This window comes from Mustela lutreola, chromosome 2, assembly GCF_030435805.1.
Source record: "Mustela lutreola isolate mMusLut2 chromosome 2, mMusLut2.pri, whole genome shotgun sequence".
Classification (NCBI taxonomy): Eukaryota; Metazoa; Chordata; class Mammalia; order Carnivora; family Mustelidae; genus Mustela; species Mustela lutreola.
The window spans coordinates 178,166,735-178,185,642 of NC_081291.1; the positions used below are offsets into that span (position 1 = coordinate 178,166,735).

At 40.0% G+C, this 18,908-nt stretch overlaps 1 protein-coding gene across 6 annotated transcripts in view; it reads right to left on the reverse strand.

Moving 5' to 3' along the window:
* Nucleotides 1–18,908, reverse strand: part of ST3GAL6 (ST3 beta-galactoside alpha-2,3-sialyltransferase 6) — a 79,280-nt gene that overhangs the window by 40,234 nt on the left and 20,138 nt on the right. For 5 of the 6 annotated variants that reach the window (XM_059164377.1, XM_059164380.1, XM_059164381.1 and 2 more), the window contains exon 2: nt 552–750. The gene's annotated coding sequence lies outside the window, so the exon portion shown is untranslated. Of the gene's footprint in view, nt 1–551; nt 751–9,101; nt 9,124–18,908 lie in introns of those variants that run through there. The other variant, XM_059164378.1, reaches the window with a different exon arrangement.

Sequence of the window (18,908 nt, forward strand, 5' to 3'; positions counted from 1 at the left end):
ACTAGAGTTCATTCTATTGAGAAAACAAGGCCCAGAGAGGGCAAGCATCTTGCCTAAGGTTACACAGTTTATTAATAGCAGTTTCTACAATAGCCATGATGCACATGGTCTGTTTTTAACTTCAGTATTTCAGTTTCTGACTCTTTCCCTTCCATATTGGCTAAGAATAGTCCCAAAGATGATCTATCCACATTAAGAAAATAAATAAATAAATAAATTTAAGGGGCAGCTAGCTTAACCAGAAGAGCATGCAACTTCTGATCTTGAGGTCATGAGTTCTAGCCACACAGTGAGTATAGCTATTATTTAAATAAATAAATTTTAAAATAATAATCAAAGTATTTACAACTTCTATAGCTCAACTTGGGATATGCTGATCAGTCACTGGTGATATTCAAAGTCTCATGGCCCCTCTGGTCATATGTTGAACTAGTAAGAGATATATTAATAGGCATCTAAAAGTCATCTGCTAGAGGTGGCAACATTTTATAAGAAACTTCCAAGTGTTCAAACTCCAAACTAAGAAGTCTGAGACAGCGGTAGTGTCTTACCTGCACTTTTAGGAATCTGTTTCCCAAAGGCGCTCTGCTCCTGAAGGTCACTCTTACTCCTGAAGGTCACTCTGCTCCTGAAGGCAAAGGATGTAGTAAGGGTCCCAGAGGCCCAGGAGCCCACCTGCTAAATTGTCAGAGCTTCTCCACTAGCAATCATCCAAGATAAAGAGTTGGGCTGCTTCTCCACTTGCAAGTGCTGAAAGAAAACACAAAAATAGCATTGCTTAGTACGAATGGGCTTCACTGCTCAAGAAAAACTTTAAGCCATTAAAAAATGTTCAATGAATACATCATCTTAGTAAACTCACTTCTGACCCCTCCCAAAATGCTTGACAGGGTGACGAAATTACCAAAAACAAACAAACAAACAAAAAAATCCAAGAACAAAATGGGCAGCATATATTACATTACTATAGCTCGTGACTGGCTATCCACCGGACCCAGCTCAGGCTTCTTGAAAAAAAAAAAAAAAATCCAGTTCAATTAATCCAAAACAACCCGGTAATGAAAGAACCATCTGTCTTACTTTTCAGCTTCTCTCCACACATACACACAGCTTTATTGTTAAATGCAGAGGTGAGGGGGGACACGGTTGCTCTGAAAACCCTCCAAGGAGGAAGGGAAGGGAAACAGACAGGAGAACGAGGAGGAGGTCAAGAAGAATGAAAATATCTAGAAGAAAATGAGGGGAAAGGAAGCATAGAGAAATTACAAGAACAACTTGTTTAAAAATGTGCTGTGGGCTATTTCCTTTAAAAAAAATTTTTTTTGAAAAAAATATCCCAAACTGCTCTTGCTACAGCTTTTCTTACACAAGACTAATCCTGATACAAAAACAAACAAAACAAAAATTGCACGCTCTTTATATGTGGTAGTAAAAAATGTTATTTTTTAAAAAATCCTTAGGAAACAAATATCAAAGAACCAAACCAATAAAAATATGACAAATACTTTACTTAAGCAGTCATGAATTCTGATGTCCTACCATAAGGAAATAATTGTGCTTAACTACTATGAAAATCATTAAATACCATGAAAAAATATTCAGAATCCACCAAGTAAAGAAGGGAACATTTTAAAAACTGAGAACACGAAAATTATTTCTATGTATAAGATGGATGTGTATGTGACACATTACTGAAAGACACTAGAGGAAAACGAAATCTGCTAATGTGTTAAGTCATGGATTACAGGGAATTTTTTTCTTTGAAATTGAAAATTCACAGAGACACAAAAAAATGCTTATTTCCACTTTTGAAATGCAGAAGTAGATGCATTTAGATATTACAAGAAAGGCAAAGTGGTGCTCTCTAGTAGCTATTATTATAATGGAAGTCTCTACTGTGAAGCAGAATTTTGAGCCTAAGGAAATTATGGATAATTATACATTTGTGCCTCAGAATCATTCTCCTTAAATGCAAAGAAAGTACAGCTCCTGGGTTTCTGTCATCTTCTGCCCACTAGTACTGAAAGTAAAGGAGAAATCACAATTTTGAAGTTGAAAGGGTCCTTTAAAGTTATCTAGTCTGAACATTGGGTAAAGAAACCCCAAAAAGTATCATATCAGGAAGAGCTTGGGGGAGAGGGACTGACTTACACCTGGAGAAACTTAAATCAAGGCAAGAAACAGGATCGCCCAGTTCCTGTTTGAATGACCATCATGAAGAAGAAGCATTAGCCTGGTTCTGAAGGCTGAGTGGGGTGGGGGGGCTATTAAGCCAAACCCAGTAAACGCAATATTCAAGGAGTTAGGTTTCAGCTCAGAAAGAGAACTTGCTAAAATTTGGGTTGCCTAAAGATAATACAGGAAAGATAACAGGCTACATTATTAGATAATGAGTCACTTGTTACTAAAAACACTCTGTTCTAAAAATCACTTGTGGGCATTTGGACAGCAGAGCTTAACAAACTTAAATGTCCATTGGCATCACCTGAGCATCTTGATAAACTGTAGATTCTGATTAGGTAGGTCTGGGGTGCGGCCTAAGAATCTGCATTTCTAGCAAGCTGCCCAGTAATGCAAGGCTGTGAGTCCAGAGTGTCCAGGATATAACTCGACTACCAGCCTTAAAATGTGATTTAAATTAGTGTTCCCCAAAGTGCACAGAATCCTCTAATTGTATGACTTCAAAAGTACTCTCCCACCTTGATCTGGGGGCAGATGACTAATAAATAGGGTAAGTGGTAATTAGCAGGATTTTGTGAGTCCACACATTCAAAATTCAAAGAAAGTCTGTATTCTAGTATCTTGCAGTACCTGCCCCCGTCATGCTTTTGAACAATAATTTTGCACAATTCTAAAGAGGAAATGTTTTACTTCCATTAAAAAAAATGGTGATCACACTCCAAGCTTGGCAAATATTTAAAACCAAGCAACTCTATTGTAAATATGCATTCAGCAATCAAAAATGCAGTTACTTATGATTTCCCTATACAACATTAACAGAGAAGTAGAGTGAAAGAAAATATGGCTATAAATTTTTCCCCAAATTTATATACCATAGATATACCATATCTGTGGTATAAAGTCATGTGTCTGCAAAGGTGGGGAAGGGGTAATTCTCCCAAGGCTACAATTTGTGGTCTCCTTTTTCAATGGAGGGCTTTGCATTATTTACCTAGTCCTGAAATTTCACCTCCCTACCATCCATCAGAGTCATAAAAAATGCCTTCAGTGTTTTCAAAGTCCCTGTTTCTGGCTCTGCTCCCCTATCTAATAAATCTGGACTTCAATCACTTCAAAAATCCTATGCGGTATCTTTCCTGGAGAAATGCACTAATATCTGAACACAGACCTTCCTTAAATTTGGAAGTGTTCTTATGTTTCTCTCCCCGAGTAAATAAACCAACAACTAAGTAAGAGGGAATCTGTTTCCTGCCCTTCTTCTGACTCTGAAAGTCAGAGTTGGCTGTTTCAGTTTGCTTAAAGGTTACAAGTAGCATTCCATCCAATTGACAAAAGCCATTTTTTTCAAACTGCTTATTTACTTGTCAGTTAATTCTGAATGAACCTGGTTTATTTTGCTCCTTGGGAAGTATCACCTGTTAATGCCTCTTTTGCTATTTTTAAAAGAAAAAAAGTGAATTAACATGAGGGCAAGCAATCAGATGAACCTACATAAAATCTTAAGATTAAAGTACTGAAAATATTCCTGCTTTCCACAGTACATGAAAATATGTGATGATTCTTATATTACTATCCATCAGATGATTATCTAAAGCCGAATTACAAATATGATGCAAATCTTAATTTGGGGTACTTTATAATATTTTTATAAGTAAACCAATACATGTGATATGTATTTTTTTATGAAATCACGTAATCCTAGATTCACTTACTAATACTAGTAGGTTAATCCTTTTGGCAAAGTGAGCCAAATTTATTTGCTCAAAAAATTACCTCCAAAAGTTTCCACCATCTACAATAACTGTTGATTTAATCAATAAATAGTTTCTCAATGCCTATTCTTTATCAGACATTGTTCTAGGCACTAAAAATAAAGTAGAAAAGGAAAAAAAAAGATTACCAACCAGGAGAGAGGCAGATATTAATAAGCGGTTCACAAGTAATTATTTAAATTACAGCTGCGGTATGTCCTCGACTGACCCAAGTCGAGGACAGGGAAGCTTCTCTGAAGAATTGGGGAAATTCTCGGAGAACTCCACTGAAGAGTTAACGAGAGAGAGAGATGAAAATGAAAAACATTCTGGGCAGAGGAAAGAGCATTTGCAAAGATTCTGAGGTGAGAATGAAAACTACACACAGAAGAACTGAGGCTGTTGATAGAACAATGCTGGAAACAGTTAACAGCTGATCTTGGGGAGTGTGTACCCCTCGCATGAGCTCACAGGCCCTCCTCAGCCCTAGCCTGGGCAATGTTACTCAAATTCTACAGCTAGGGACACAGAAGGGCTTAGAAAGGTCTACCTGTCCAAGGTCTCAAACCCGGAAGGTGGCAAGCCAGGGTTTGGTCTAGGCGGTCTGCTGCCTGAGTCCTTATTCTGGACCCGTAAGCCACGAGAACTTCCCAGGAGCAGGTGAATCTGGAGCTTTCCTCCCATTCAAGATTTATTCTGTCAACTTTTCGTTTTTCACAGAATGGCATCGTGAATGAGATGTATTAGAATAGCTTTAGTCTCTCATTCCCAGAGTCTTGATAAATACATGGTTCCTGGTAGGAACCTATTCCGTTAGGAAATGTTACACAGAATTTTTTATTACAAAAATGTTAATAGAAGTCCATATGTCAATATAACAAATGTCCCTGAGCCCATTAACTGAATAACCATATCTTCTCAGACTTTTTATTTATTTATTTTTAAGACTTTATTCATTTATTTGACAGAAAGACAGAGACCACAAGCAGGCAGAGAAGCAGGCAGAGAGAGATGGGGGGAAGCAGGCTCCCTGCCGAGCAGAGAGTCCGATGTGGGGCTCGAATTAGGACTCTGAGGTCATGACCTGAGCTGAAGGCAGAGGCTTAACCCACTGAGCCACCCAGGCACCCCCAACCCAGGGACTTTTTTAAAAATGCACATTTATGTGCCCCTCCCTATCTCTGCTCCTCTTCTCCCAGGGACAACCTATCATGAATTTGATAGAGAGCCAGTCCACTTTTTATTCATAAGCATACATATGCATGCACTGTACACACACACATTCATAAACATTATCTGGCATATGATATTGTTCTAAGTAATGTTTAACATTTACATAACAAATATATAACATTCTGAAATCTGTGTTTTTCACTCTACATTTTAGGTTTTGAGTTTCATCCATACCAATGTGCAGAAAGGTCTGGCTCATTCTTTTCAAGTTCTGTAGAATATTCTATCCACCAAATATATCATAAAGTTATCCATTCCTTACTAACAGACATTCAGGTTGCTTTCAGAGGACAGCTTATCTAAATGCCATTTTGGAGCCAAAAAAAAATTTTTTTCCAATCTAGATAAAATACTTTACTGAGACAGTGAATCTTACAAATTGCTGGAAATACTTTAAAACTGAAATTTCCGGGGCACCTGGGTGGCTCAGTCAGTTAAGCATTTGCCCTTAGTTCGGGTCATGATCTCTGGGTCCTGGAATCGCTTCCTGCTCTGCAGGGGCCTGCTTCTCTCTCTCTTTCTTTCTCTCTCTCTCTCTCTGTTTCTCTCGCCCTCCCTCTGCCCTTCCCCACAGTTCATTCTCTCTCTCTCAAGTAAATAAATAAAATCTTTTAAAAAGATAAAATTGGGGGCGCCTGGGTGGTTCAGTGGGTTAAAGCCTCTGCCTTCGGCTCAGGTCATGATCTTAGGGTCCTGAGATTGAGCCCCACATCGGGCTCTCTGCTCAGAAGGGAGCCTGCTTCCTCCTCTCTCTCTGCCTGCCTCTCTGCCTACTTGTGATCTCTGTCAAATAAATAAATAAAATCTTCACACACACAAAAAAAGATAAAATTGAAATTTCCCTTTTAAATAGGGTTTTTCTCTAAAGAAAGAAATCTTTGATAATTCAAGTCATATAGAAATACCTAGATAATTAAAATACTATCACTCTCTGAAAAGGGGAAGTTAAGTGTATTTTAAATGGGAAAGTAAATTTCCAGCTAAATTGAATCTATACTAACCCTGTTCAAGACAAAACATAGTGAAGAGAAAGTAGGTGGAGAAAATAGTCTGTATCCTACAACCACTTTCTCTTCTTGGGCACACCACACTGGGCAGAAAAATCAGAGCATTTGAGCAAGCAGATAAACAAAACAAACATTTCTCTGGAATGCTTTGTTCTGTGCTTTGGCCAGAAAATAATCCAAGGTACAACCACACAGAAAGATAACCAAATTTTTCTTTAGAATCAAGGGATTGGCAAGTGCCTACTATGTGCCAGGGTCAATGTTTGATAAAGCAGACAATTAGACAAAGCCATAAAATATAGTTGTTAGACCTATAAACAGTGTGACTAAAAACAATCATTGATTTACATTAATGAAACTTTTTAGCTCAAGGACACTGTAGCAAGTTTTATTATAAAGTGTAAACTGAAATTAACTCTACAAATCTGTGAAGAACCATCTCCGGGACTGCTATGCCTTTAACATTCTTTTCTATAAAAAAAGATTTCTGGGAAAGCCTCAAAAGGCAGATTTTTAAAATATGGATAACTGTTTACTAATGGCTGCATTCTTCATACTATACGATAACTTAGTCCGGAAATGCAAAAGGGAATTTGAAGAAGGACATTTGTCTTCAGAAGGAAAGGGAACTCAAGTCTCCTAGCAGATTTCCAAAGAAATATACAGCATCCCCACGTAGGTAAAGAGAAAAAGAAATCTGGGTTTCAAATGAAAGAAGTAGCTCCATCACATTGAGAGGGTCCCAGTGTGTGGCCCCATTTTCGCACAACCAGCCAAATGTTTTAGCACATTCCATAGGCAAGCCAAGGAGATAACACTTCTAGATCCCTGGACTCTAGCCCAAGAAATCCTCCTGAGCTTAGGAAAATACTTCCAGGCTTCTAGAGGTGGCCCTGAACCCAAGTTAAATTTATCCTACCAGCAGTTCAATAAAATAACTGGCCAAGAGGGAGCAGCTTCATCATCCACTCATCCATCTGTCCATCCACCACAGGTATTTATTACCCAGATATCCCACAGCACAAGATCTCAGAGTGTAAGGGGTATTTGAGTCAAGAGAGCAAGTCCATACAGTCACACATTTAAACCAAGACAAACATACCAAACATAACCTTTGGCCTCATTCTAACCTCTTACCAAGAGATTCAGGTGCACATCTTATTAGTTTTCATTGCATAATATGTGTATTGTACAGAATACACGATTAGCCCAAAAGCTACAATTTTTTTTTCATTCCCCCTCAAAGGGTAAAATAGAAATAGGAATAGTATATACAGTAGGAACTAGAAGCTGAAAGAGACTCAGCATGAGAATAAGGCACCACAAATAGAACAGAAGCCAAAAGTAGGATCACTTAAACCTTTGAAACTTCCCATGTCCAGTCATTTTTAAAAAATGTCCTGAAGACTGCCCCATAGTTAGTAGCAGTATGTAATGACCTCTGAACCGAAAGGAAGGGGTATATGCTATGACATACAAAGCTAAGAGAAAGAGAGTTTATGCTAAGAGCATTTAAGTCAAAAGCCACCAGTGAGTCCCTAGATCCCAAAGCAAGGGTTAAAAAGAAGACCAGAGGAAGTTGCCTGAATCCATGGAGTCACCCTGGGGACCTTAGAACAGTACGGTCCTTGTGGTTCTCTAACACCAGAAACTCAACTCAAAAAAAAAAAAAAAAAAAAAATAGTTAAGTTGGAAGGCAGACTAAAACTAATTCTTCCCTAAATAAAGTACTCTGTTATCCAATATGCTCTTCATAGTTCCTTATTACTTACTAAAGCCTAACTATTAGACACCTTTTTGATCTGACTGCTTCTTTAATTTTTTTCAGATGAGAACTGACCTTTGATATACCTAATGTCGGCAAAATGAAACCTTTACTTACAGCATGCCATACTATTTGAAAATAAAGATTTCTCGTAAAGAATAAAGTTGTTTTCCCCCCAACCCCCATCAAAAAGGATTTGGACCAGAGGAACTGGAGAAAACAGGATGGAGGATGTGGCCCCACTCTGGGTGTAGTACGATGCTAAGGACACCTCGGCAAAGACCCACTACGCAATGAGAGAAAGGCACAGAGGGCTGATGTGCAGGGCTTTGGTCTCGGGTATGTCAGGAAACCAACCTGGCTCAGTATGAAAGCACTAGTGAAGAAATAAAGAAAAAGCCATATAATGGTAATGAACTCTCCCTACGGGGCACAGCACGGACACCGAGCAACCAGGAGTAAGACAGAGTGCTCTGTGAGCCAGTCTAGACAGGAGCAGCTTGGACAGAGCGTAGCCAGGGCAATTCGGCCCCGAGGCCAAGGTGCCCTCAGGGGCCGCAGAGACAGGAATCAGGCCACCATGCCCACTGCAGACCCTCTACATTTGTGTCCCAGAGCTGCAAGCACAAAGTACCACAATAGGGTGGCTTCTGACAACACAAGTTTATTGTCTCATAGTTCTGGAGGCTAGAAGCCCAAAATCAAGGTGTCAGCAGAGCCAAGCTCCCCCTAAAACCTGTAGAGGAGAATCCTTCCTTGCTTCTTTCTAGCTTCTGGGGTTGCTAGCACTCATGGGCATTTCTCAGGTGCATCATTCGATCCCACGGACCTCACGTGGTGTTACTCTGCGTCTCTGTCTTTGCACACAAGCTGCATCTTACAAGGACACCAGTCACACTGCTCTAGTAGCCCATCCTACTCCAGCATGACTTCATCTTAACCAACTGCTGCTGAAATGACCCTATTTCCAAATGAGGTCACAACCTGAGGTACCCGATTTAGGACTTCAACATGACCTTTTTGAGGGCCACAACTCAATTCAGAATACGCTTCCTGAAATGCCCAGTCCTCACCCTCAGCCAGGAGGACTCTGACGCTCTAGAGCTATTTAGAATACCTGGATGTTAATTCAAATTAAAGAGTAATGGAAGAAGAAAAAATTACCATACGGCCGAGAAAGTCAGAACAGTGGTTAGGTTGGGGGTGTGGGAAGCGGCAACAGGGTGGGAGCCCACACACACTGCACTCCTGGAGGGCGGCAACGCACGAGCTCTTCATCTAGAGGTATATACATGGGTGGGCTCACTGGGAAGAAATGTAGCAAACTACACTTACATGGTTTTGTACTCCTCCGTAATACTTTAAAAAAAAAAAAAAATAGAGGAATTGGAGCCGTCCAAGAACCCTAGCAGAGGCTCAAGAGAGGGGCATTGTCTGAGAGAAGCCACCGCCCAAGCGTCAGCCACTTGAGCAGCCAGTTTACCTGAGATGGTCAATTCCTAGGAACAGGTGTGTTACCACAAATGCTCAAGTGATTTACTTCAGATGAGAAAAATGTGAAGGCCGAGGAATACATATATTTGAATTGGCAGATTGGCAACTTCTATAAATGGGTGATAATTAAAAATTCTGTCTGATAAGCAGAGACCCATTATAAGTCCTAAGGATACATTCTCCCCTCAAAAGTGCTGGAAACATGTTAGGGCACTTTTTGCTTTGCCCTCTGTTTTCCTACCCTCCTTGCAGACCTCTCCCACACATTCCATTTTCAGGCTAATTACAGTTCAAGTAAGTTCCAGTGTTTTTTCTTTCACATCTCATTCTTCTCTGGGAATTCTAAACTCTTGTGGTTAGGGTGCTCTGGGTCTGATTGCTTAATCTCCAGGCAAGAGAAATCAACACCAAAGGACAGAGTTAAAATGCTGGACACCACTCAGACTTAGCAGAAGACTTATTTTTGGAGTAAAAACACACAGCATCTAATTATAGAAAATGAAGCTATGAACAGAAACACTTGGCTTTCTATTGTGTAAAATGTATCAGAGGGTACCAAAAGTCTCAAGGCTCTGAATTTGTAGTGATCTCTTAACACTTCTCCCTGTATATCTCTGTCCCTATTCTCACATTGCACATAGAATCCCATGCTTCAGAAATCTCAAATGACATTTAAGATTTCTATGTTTGAAATACTTGGGTTATTAAAAATGAGAGCTCTAACATCAATGATACATCACCATTACTAATGCTTCCACCCTTTTCTCATACTCCATGATGTAAAATCCAAGTTCAATGCTAGAAGCAATGTGAAGAATTTGCCTATTATAAATTGTCCATATAGACCTTCATTCCCCAAGTGCATAACCTCTTAGGGAGATCTAAACATACAGGCCATAGGTCTCTGAGTCTGACTGAGCTGACACCTACATTCTCTCCTGTGGCATATCCTAAAATGCTTGACTTTGAACATTATGATCTAAAAGCACTAACCTTTGCACAGTTCTTAGTCATTCTCAACACTGTTTCATGCTCCAGCACCTCTGACCATGCTGTTTGCGCTTTCTGGAACGTTTTCCTCACCTTCCCAACTGTTCCCCTCCCCACCATAGCTCAGAATCATCTTTTGTATTCTACTTTCACTCCGCATTTGGATGCGGACAGAGGAGAGTCTAAGAAAGTATGTGTAAAGCTGTTTCAAGAATAACAGTAACTATCATACTTTTTAAACCATCTAAAAAAACTCAGGCTAGGGGCGCCTGGGTGGCTCAGCGGGTTAAAGCCTCTGCCTTCGGCTCAGGTCATGGGGATCAAGCCCACATCCGGCTCTTCTCTGCCTACTTGTGATCTTCGTCTGTCAAATAAATAAATAAAATCTTAAAACAAACAAACAAACAAACAAAAATCAGGCTAAAAGATGTTAAGATTTTTAGTGGGCATCTGAATAGAGCAATTTTTACTTCTTAACCCTAGTTTATTGTGAAAAACTCCTAGTGCTATTCAACCAAAAGATTTTCATCCCCAATTCCACCCAAAGCCCACATGCCTACACATGCATGCGTGTGGGGGCACACGTGTGTGCACACGCACACACACACCGCATTCCTCCATGTGACCTTGGATCCCTCTCTAATAAATAGCATAGCACCTGGCACATCATAGATGCCCAAACATTTGTTTTTATTCACCAAAGAATAAAGAAATACAACAACACGAGTACAGTAATAAAGTCCAAAGTGAAGCCAGGTGCTAAGATGGAACAGACCTAAGGGAAAATTAGAGCTTGATGAAGTCAAGCAGAAAGTTTTTCTGGAGAAAGTTAATTTTTAACTACATGAGGGAGAATAGCGTTATAATAATAGCTATCATCACAGAGTTGTAACAATAATAATGGCGTAATACGGTTAAATGGTATCTGGCAGAAACTATGCTGACCTGTTTGTATGTGTTTTCTTTAATTGCAATACTGTGATGTGGCCATTATGTCGATTTTATAAATAAGGAAAGTGATGCCAAGAATCATTAGGCAACTGAGGCAGACTGAGGCAGTTATAAGCCATGAAGTTAGAAAACCAACACAGGTTATCATCTGGCCTAAGTGGGGAAGGGTCGAGTGGAAGGTGAAAGAAAGGCAAGACGTATCAACAGAACATCTCTAGTTAAAGCACTGGAAGGCTTGCGGTGACTACAGGTCCAAATGGGAGAGTAAAGTGAAAGGTAGCATCATGAGTTAACAGAAAACTTCAAAGACCCGCTGGAGAAATTCTCTGGATTCTTGAGTAGAAAAAAATTTCCATAATAAAAACCATGCTTAAAGGATGTTATCATAAAAGGTACATGGACAGGAATACTGGTGATCACAGGTGGAGAGCTTAAGTAGAAGATTTTGTGTAAGAATATAACTCTATCATTTTATGGCTGGAGTAGAAGACCCCACCCACCAAAGGTATAAAAACATTTTTGTTTTTTGTAATAGGAGGCCCAGATTTGTCCTTCAAACAATTCAGTACCTGGAAAACATATATAGCTACTTCATGATCAGAAGGCATAACTCTCTCTCAATATCCTGCTTATCAAAAAATTCTATTTCTAATTTATGTGTAGCACAGCCAGAATCAAGCAAGAGTAATTAGCTAAACTACTTAGACATTTACCTAAATTTTTGCTCCAAATAGCAAAAGTAATTTGAGAGAAGTGTCCTTTATCTCACAAACATCATTTACATTTACAACAGAAAGTTCTTTTAGCTTTCAGGTTCTATCAGTTAAATAAAATTATACATTAATTTAATCGCTGTTGCTAAAAAGGAATTGAATATCCTTTCATACCCTAGTTGAAGGCCTGGATTATCATCTAATTGTTCTTGTCTAAATGGACCTGGATAACCCATTTTCAACTTGTAAATACAGCTGCTATAAACTATCCATTAAAACAGGGTGCTGTTTGGGTTTTTTTTTTTTTTTTTTTTTTTTTATCTCTACCTTTTTAGTATTTGGCTCCATGCTAAAGTTAGAAAATGGACACAGTCCCTCATCTTCACCTCCTCTACCCTCTAATACATAAACAACTCTTAAATACTAAAGGGTTGCACAAGGTTTTAATATAAGCATTTAATTTTGTTTCATACATTTTACCTTATTTATTAGTTTCTTTTCAAACATTTTTAATTTTAATAAAAGCAGCACCATCTGCTGTGCTGCCCTAAATATCTGCAATAGAATATTTTCTAAGAAGAAAATGCCACCAACTGTCAGGCATAAAGGACTGAGAACCTCTTTGAGGACTGAAATCTGATGGAGTAGGGGGAGCGGACTCCATGGAGACAGCTGGAAAACCAGAAGGCTGTGTTTATATAGCATTATGTGTTTGTGGGACAGAAAGTCTAGAAGGCAGAATTCTAAATATTTAGAATTTTTAAAATATGAATACGGAATTTCTCTATTAACCAAAACAGTGCTCTGGAAGACATCCTTCTTGGTGAGAAACTTGTCACTGTGAGTCTCAGCTGGAGCCCCCAGATGGCCCCTCCCACGTCCCTCCTCTTCCCATTCCTCCCAGCTCTGGCAATCTAGAGGAAGAGAACTTTTGCCGCCTCAGGGCATTTGTATGTATCTCATTTAATTAGCTTAAATGATACCTAACAGGAATCTAAGAAAGTCCATAAAGAGTGTTGGGACTTGAGAAATGCATGTCTCTGCCTACTGAAGTGCCTGAAATCGTGGACTTAAAGATGTGCTATGAAAGAGGGAAATGACTTTGTTATTCACACCTTTGGCACACACATTTATTTCCTCAGTAGTACGACCACAGACCCGACTAACCCAACTCAAATAATCATAAATTACAAATTATAAATTACATAAATTATACTGTAAGTTTACTGGGGTGCCTGGCTGGCTCAGTTGATTGAACATGTGATTCTTGTTCATGGGGTCATGAGTTCAATCCTGGCTTAGAGCTTACTCAAAAAAAAAAAAAAAAAAAAGGAAGAAAGAAAGAAAGAAAAGAAAAGTAAGTTTACTGTACATGGAAACAAATTTAAAACTATCCATCTGGGGGCACCTGGGTGGCTCAGTGGGTTAAGCCTCTGCCTTCAGCTCCGGTCATGATCCCAGGGTCCTGGGATAGAGCCCCGCATCGGGCTCTCTGCTCAGCAGGGGGCCTGCTTCCCCCTCTCTCTCTGCCTGCCTCTCTGCCTACTTGTGATCTCTGTCTGTCAAATAAATAAATAAAATCTTTTAAAAAAAACAAACTATCCATCTGATATTTACATACTGGTCTCTTTCTGGTCAACACAGGTACACTAGAATATTTTCAAAAAGAAGAAACTTTGCAAAGCCAAGAGAGTTTTAATTTATATATACATATCCACAAGGATGAATTCATCTTTCACCTGCTTTCTCCAATTGGTAAAGTTTTTGAGATACCAAGATGATAATCTTCATAGTTATAAAAATGAATCGTAACAGTTATAAAGACATTACAACTGAGCTAATACAGCAACACTGTGGGTTAATCCATGGACACTGATTGCATCATCTGGCAAATGTTTGCTCTCTCTGTAACATTCTGGACACTGCACCAGGTACACCAGCGGTGAACAGGACAAGATGTAATCATTGCCTTATCAGATAGAAAGGTATTCCAGATTTTATGCCATCAACCAGAGACAGATATAAAAAAGCTGAAAGTGAGCTATTCCAGTTATGTATATTAGTGACAAGAAGTATTTAAGGTAATAAATAAATAAAAGAGCATCTGGCTAAAGAATTTCAATAATAATTTTCTCTCTAAGGAGTGAACCAAGCTCCCCCAGATGGTAATATACTGGCGATGAAGCACTTTTCTGGAGTCAAAGGACAATGGCTAAAATGCTGAGGACTTGTTCATTTCTGATAAACCAGTGCTACTAGGAGATAACAGCTTGGACGTAAGCCTTCATGATTTAAGTATTACTCTAAGATCATCTACAAAGACCAATACAAAAGAAATTTCTCAGGCATAGGATATTCCCGTAACAAAGAGTCCAAGAATCTTGCACATTTCTACTAGAACTGTATTCTAAAAAGCACACACACCTCCCCTAACAGACCGCATAGACATCAGCCTGTCTGGGAGAGAAGGAGCAGGTATACAGGAAAAGGCACGGCCTTTGGATTACTTAAATTTTCACCTCTTCTGACGATCACTATCTTACGAAAGATATCAACTGCAACTGATTTGCCTGATTAACGTAATTTTTAGTATCTAGTTTCCGATACCACCCAGGCAACGCAGAGACTTCTTAGAGCTATCTAGAGGCTCAGTCTGAAGAGAGGTTGAGAACTCAGAGCTAGTGATGCAGAGTTGTATGCATGATGATGAAACTATGAGCATATGGATTTATTTCAGAGACAAGAGGTTCAGGGCCCAGGGTCCTTTGAGCCTTGCCTCTCTGCATGGATGCCTGTGCCCTGGCCTGGGGTGAGAAAGGAGAAATCACTGATGGCCAATTAACAGAGAGACGTAAAGCTGACTAGGGATGAATGTGTGTGCATGTGAGTGTGTGTATGAGAGAGAGAGAAGGAGACAGAGGGAGAAGGATAGAGAAAAAGGACGACAGGGAGAGGAAGTGAGAGACACCAACTGGAAAGCCCATGCCCGCTAGGCAAAGATGGACTTAATCTCTAATTAAAAATCTCTGGTGGCATCCCATCCTAATGAAAACACAATTCAAGCTCTTTTCCAAGACTTGAAGGCTTCAGATGACTGTTTCCCACCTTGAAACTCTCCGTTTGCACTCCTCTCCAACTACAAGTTCTCCAAATGTTCCCACCCATTCATGCCTCAGGGCCTTTGCAGTTGCTGTTCCCTCCTTTTAGAAAGCTCTTCCTTCTGGTCTTCACTTGACAGCTGCTTCTCATCATTCACATTTCTGTTCAAATACTACTTCCTCTGAGAAGCTCCCTCTCTAGCACACCCCGAGATGTATTGCCTTGTATCTGAAAGATATTTTTTTCATTTATTTGTACCTTGATTATTGACTCTCTTTCCCACAAAAACATAAGGTCTCTAAGAGCAGGGTCGCAGTCTCTCTTGTTCAACAATGCATGCCCTACCCCCCCTCTGGCACCTAGAACATCTCCCAGTAGGTAACAGATACTCAGTAAACCTTAGTTGAAACTCAATTCCTACCTTAAGGATGACTATGCAGAAAGTCACCCAGGATTTACCACAAAAACCACTCTCTGCTCCCTTGCCACCCCTATCTTCCACCACAGTGACTGCAACCTACAACCACACCAACTCTGGACCAGCTTCCACAACCTATGGCTGGTCGCTTCTCTTGCAAATATCTCCAGCTTCCTTGCCATGTCTTCAACTGGAGACTTCGTTCTCCTCATCTCCTACAGACCTTTCCATTCCCAACCAGATGAAAGCAGGTCAAGGTTTAAAAAACCCTTCAAAGACCAGCATTACATGCTACTAAGCATAGTGTCTTCGGTTAAAAGGCAAGAAAAAAAAAATGGGGGAAAAGAACATCTTTTCACCCAGCTTTTCAGTGCCCGTGATTTAAAAAAAAAAAAAAAAAAATCCCAAGGGCTCGGTGCTTTCCTTCCTCTCTTTCCCAGTGGTCCAAGAAGAGGAAAGTCCCTCTCCAGTCAATGCAGAAGGATGACAATAAATGGTAAGCTGCCCATCCCCCAACCCTGAGGATGACAAAAAGTCTCCCAGAAGAGGAAACAGGGCCATGGAACAGAGACTCAGTTCCTACTGCTCCTTAACTTTCTTTTATTCTCAAACTCATCCCCAGGATCTTACCCTTTCTGAGCCTGACCTTATGGCAGCCAAGTTCCTGATCAAGTCTAAGACCCCATTGCTTATTCAGTGCTGGGAGTCACCACCTGGGGAAAGAACTCCTGCCACCTCACCATGTGAGGGAACAGTACTTCTAACATCTTAATATAGAACCAGAAATACAGTTTCTTACTAACATGCTGCTATGTCCACTGTATCCTTTGTACACTATACACCAAGCCTGCTACAAATCAAATACGTTTTTTATTGAAGTATAATTAACATACAGTGTAATAACAAATATATTTTTATTTTTAACCCATAAAGGGTTCACCTGGAAGTTATGATGTGTTCTGTTATCCACTGTAGTTAGAATAAACAGCAGAAGTTCACTGAAATTCTCAGAGTAGGGATATGCCCCTGGGTAGGCTTCTTCTAGGAAAGAAGGCTGAGTAGGAACTTCAGGGAAAATATATCCAGAATGAAAGGAATTTTTGGAACACAATGCCTTGGAGATAACATAGCCTCCTGAATTTGGCCAGACATAGCACACCAAAGTGGCACATCAAAGATACAAAGAAGACAGAAGATAACTAATTGATGAAAGTCAGGAGCTATCAGAAGGAAGGGCAAAGTATGCAGACCACCTGTTCAAGTGAGGGGTAATTAACGAAAGTATATTCAGATCAGAGGATATATCCCTTGAGTGTGTACAAGGCAAAGTTGAACGATATGCACAAAGAATGTACACTACAGAGGTTTCCTGGGAGGGTGTAAGGCAGAGGTTAAGCAGACCTTTATGTGATCCATTCTAAGTCACTTATGCTGCGACAATCTTAGTTTTTTTTTTTTTTAACTATAAAATGGAGCTAATTATGCCTGTTTCATACAGTTGATGGGAAGATTTAATAAAATAACACACGTGAACACACCGAGGATCACAGTGCCTGCCATGTGAGCTTTATGTTACTGGAATCAGCTGGAATGTATATTAAATAACTATCTGGCCCCCAACCCTGGATGGAATTGTAGTTTCCACAGAAGCCAAGTGGTAATCTGCATGGCTAACAGAAGATGTTTATCAGAGACATACAGGAAATGTGGCATATTTCACCTCTCTCCTACAATATTCCACATAAGGTGGAACACAGAAGTATCTCCAACAGAAGAAAACAGCTACCACTATGTTCTGGAATGAGATAATTTGAGATTTGCAATTTTCACAAAAGACAGACTTACATTTTAGGGTTGGTTTTTTTTGTTGTTGTTGTTGTTTTTTCTTTAACAGTCTTTCAGTGGTATTCTTCTGCCAATTAGTATCTGTTCCTTTCTGAGCCTCAAAGATTTTTATGGATTTGGGGCAGAAGAACAAACTGAATTATTTCCAACAAATCTGAAATGTGATCTCATTTTGTTGCATCTTTATAAGGAGACATATAATCTGGGACGGTGACATTCAGGGACTACGGTAAAAATATCACTCCAGGAAAGAAGCTCCACTGAGCAGGGAATGAAGATCTCCTCCTTCATATGAACAATTAAGGAAGACTCATGAAGCCCAATCAGGGTGATACAATCAGTTTCTGAAAAGGTTTTCTCCTTATAAACCAAAGCTGCCATTACCTAAAGTGTCTCTGAGTCGGAGGGCCTGGTGGCTCAGTTGGTTAGGTGTTCTACTCTTGATTTTGGCTTAGATCATGAGCAGGTCCAGAGATGGAGCCTGGTGTTGGGCTCTGTGCTCAGCAGGGGGTCTGCCTGAAGATTTGTCTCCCTTTCCCTGTCCTCTCCTCCCCTCACTTGCTGTCTCTGAAATAAATAAATCTTTAAAAAACAATAAAATAAAGTGTCCCTGAGGCAACTGGCCTTATTCAGTGACAACAGACTACAAAACAATCTGAGTGTCTCTTTTGCATATCTGGGTGTGAAAAACAGTCCTTGCTGAGAAGAAAAGGAAGCTACACAACCAATTTACAAATGTCAAATCAACTTATTTTCAAAAGGAAAATAACCTCATACCCTGACCAAATCTTCCCAAATATTGAACGAACATCTCCGTGTAAATGAGACAGTGTCACCGACTGCAGTGGGGAGAGGAAGTCTGAAGACCGGAAAGTCAAACACCCACACGATAGCACAGTACACGCAGCCATCAGAAACCTAAATGTCAGTGTGAAAACGGTCAGAAGAGCCACGGAGGGTAAGGAGTTTCTGGCCCTCCTGCAGTCCCTTAACTCTCCACCTAATCAGAGTACTCAGATGCATGTGACTTTTTTGAGTTTAGAATCTGCGGCTTTTGTGGTTTCTGATGGCATCCACGGATGTTATTCCTATCCCCTCTCCCACATACAGTTTTTAAATATTACCTTTTAACAGCAAGCAACACCCCCGCTCCCCCCACACACCTCTCTCCCCACCCCTTCTACTGAAGATCCTGTAAGAAGGTGTTTGGGGTTTGTATTTAGTTTCTAGAAATCGTCTACAGATTTTCTTTTAAGCCAAAATAACAGAAGAAAGAGGCTGAGATCTCCAGAGAACCCTAGAGCAACGGCCTCAAAATGACAAGTCGTTTCTTTTTTACCTTGAAAACTAACGGGAGCCCAAACCTTGAGAGTTTCTCAACCACCGCTCTTTCCCCCAAACTGCCTCGGTGCTTGTTTTGTTAGGTCTAGTTCTACTGTGGCGGGAAGGAGGGTTTGTTGG